The sequence below is a fragment of the Haemaphysalis longicornis genome, unplaced genomic scaffold, assembly GCF_048455015.1.
Source record: "Haemaphysalis longicornis isolate Haplotype H1 unplaced genomic scaffold, Haemaphysalis longicornis Haplotype H1 scaffold_3, whole genome shotgun sequence".
Lineage (NCBI taxonomy): Eukaryota > Metazoa > Arthropoda > Arachnida > Ixodida > Ixodidae > Haemaphysalis > Haemaphysalis longicornis.
The window spans coordinates 145,006,630-145,009,521 of NW_027526335.1; positions in this window are offsets into that span (position 1 = coordinate 145,006,630).

Genomic DNA, 2,892 nt, shown 5'->3' on the forward strand with positions numbered 1-2,892 from the left:
TAGCAGACTTAAACGCCGCAGCAGAACTTTTGTCATGTGGTGTTGAGCCAGTAAATCTACAAAAGTGCGTGCTGTTGCATTAAAATTTAAATGCCTACATTGCTTCTATCCCGATGTGTATACCGGATGCAAACCCCAGTACACAGATTGAAAGTAGAGATGACAAAATGGGAAAATGTGCTGCCGTAACATTCTTTACATTTTGACGGTCGTGTGTGTGCCCCGGCCACTCCGAACCAGATGGAGGAACTTTGACCGCAGGAAGTTTTCCCGTGAGAACGGCGGCCGCTTCGCTAAGGACATATGGTTCCGTTTTTCCTCTGGGCGAGCCAGGCTTCCCTTCTGCTCGACGCGCCCTTGGCGGGTGCAGACAGCCGCGTCGTCCACCGCCGCTTGAAGCCGGCCCTTCTCCCCATTTTCCCCGCCGCTGCTCGGACGTAGGAAGAGGAGGAGATAAAGAGGAGCGAACGGAGAGGATCAGGTCATATTTGGGGCGACCGTCTTGCTATCCGGACGCAGCCGTAAGAGCAATCTGAAAGCGCGTCCCTCCCAAGAGCCCACGCGCTGCCAGCGTTTCCTGCACCGGTCTACTTCTCAAGCTCGCCGAGCTACCGGTCCCGCCCGGCCTCCCATTCCTGACCGCGGCCTGCAGTCCGAGCTCGCCGAACTACTGGTCCAATACTGCCTCCCGTTCCTGCCCTCGGGTTCACCGCGCAGACCTTTCGAGCCACCGGCCCCGCACTGCCTCCATCTCCTGTCCCCGAGACCCACTTGGCCCGTCGGCGTCCGTCGTTGATTGACCACCCCTGCATCCCGAACGATTCCGCCCAACCTGGTGTGGAAGCCGGAACCACTGAGGCACCCTATTAAAGTATTTGTTAATGTTTTTCACCCGCCTCAGAGTGTCTCATTCCCTCCAAGCTCTGCGTGGACCCACCTTAATATGACTTTGTGACTAACCCATTCAACGAGCGTCACAACATCATTAACAGTAACGATTTAATGTTCAGAAAGCGACATGGAATAATATTGAGGTCATGCTTTATACAAAGCCGGGAAACATATTTTCGCAACGAAGACTACAACCAAGTACACTCCGCGGTACATAGAGCGCTTGTGCTCGCGTAATTTGTCTTCAACTGGTTTGTTAAGCCTACTTTCTAACGTCTCGCCACGTGGATGATGCCATTGACGGTTTCAACGGAGTCGGCAATGGTTAATTTAAACACTCAGAGCATAATTTCGACTAAAGACTCTACTGAAAATGAAGGAAAGCAGTATGTGGAAGCGCAAGAGGAAACCGCATAGGTAGTGTAAATATCCGAGGGGTGGTACTTGCTAAGCGTGATTCGAAACATAACCTGGCGAAACGACTACGTTCTTTGACAAACGAAATAACAGAAAATTAGCGCTAAACACACCCAATGGTGAAAATAAAATGATATTGACTTTGTCCTATTTTGGAATCCAAGTATTTCCCAGCGAGATCGGTTCCCAACAAGGTCAAAAGCAGTGTTCTCATAAGCCTACTGGTGATATGGAATATTACGCTAGACCTAAGAAGGAAAACCATGCAGCTAAAGAAAACGAAAAGCAGACCTGCGATAGATAACTCACAAGGAGAGGCATTTTCGGGTATCGCTTCTAACCAAGCCGTAAAATTAGCAGTGAGTTAGCTCGGCTATGCCAAGTTATACGCAGCGTGAGCTAAGGTTCAGCTGGTTATTCTTAGGTTTCCTGGTTGTCTAGGATTAGCTGATTATGCTTACTGCTGCTAAAACGTTTTCCCATCCAATCCAATCCAATATAATTCAATCCCAGCTAGTCCACTCCAGTACAATCCAATCCCATCAAGTCCAGTCCGCTTCAGTGCAGTGCAGTCCCGTCACTGCTCGTTGAGCCATCCCTTTCAATGAATGTTCGTTTGCTTGTCTATCACTGCGCCTCGCGTATGCACAGCACGGCTATCCAGAAGCCACGCGAAACGGCTATCAAGCGGCTCCTGCACAGCGTCAGACTTAGGTACTGCGTAACGGAGGCGCACATCTAGGCACGCGCCGGCGCCAGTGCGTCTGCCGCAGCTATGACGTAACTCCTCTGGAATTCGCGGACCGGCGAATGTGCAGACCCAATTCTCTACACAGCCGTACTCCAACTGGATTGGATTTCAATCCAGCACAAGCCAATTTCATCTAATTCAATACAATCCAAGCTAATACAATCCGATTCGATCCAAACCAATCCAATGCTATCGCGCTTGCGCAGAACGGCCCTTCACGGCCCACGCGAAACTGCTCAACATGGAGGAAAGAAAAGGTGAGGAGAGGCCCTGACGTCACGTTTGTGAAGCCTCAGCCACCATAACATGAGCCTATTGAGCCCTGCACTTGTTCCCACTATCCTCTGCTGTTTCCGGTTTGATTTGACTAACATGGCGTCGCCCTGCCCTCCCGCTTCGCAGCGAAAACAGCTTTGTCGCTAATTCCTGGGGGCGATGTCACGTTCTAAGCTCTTGATTTCGCCTTCAATGTGTTCATTCTAACCCTCACCCAAAGTTTCAATCAAAACACGGCATTCGTGTTTGAGATCCAAGGACAATTTTTCAGCACTAAAGCGTGGCGAAGTAGCGTTTGTCGTCTTCAGAGCAACAGGCTCGCGGGATCACGAGTGGCTTCTACAGTGGCTGTTCGTAGATGGCGCTAGGAATCCAGGCACCCTACGTGCGGTGGGCGTCGCGCACGAGTTGCGAACTACATGCGCGTAGACTACGTACGCTTTTCACGTTTGTGTACATGAACTCTGTACACTCGTGAAACTAAAACTGTCTACTCTCACTTCACGTCAATAAGTGAGTGCAGTGGTTTGCAAGATGCCTCACTATTGCGGGCGGGT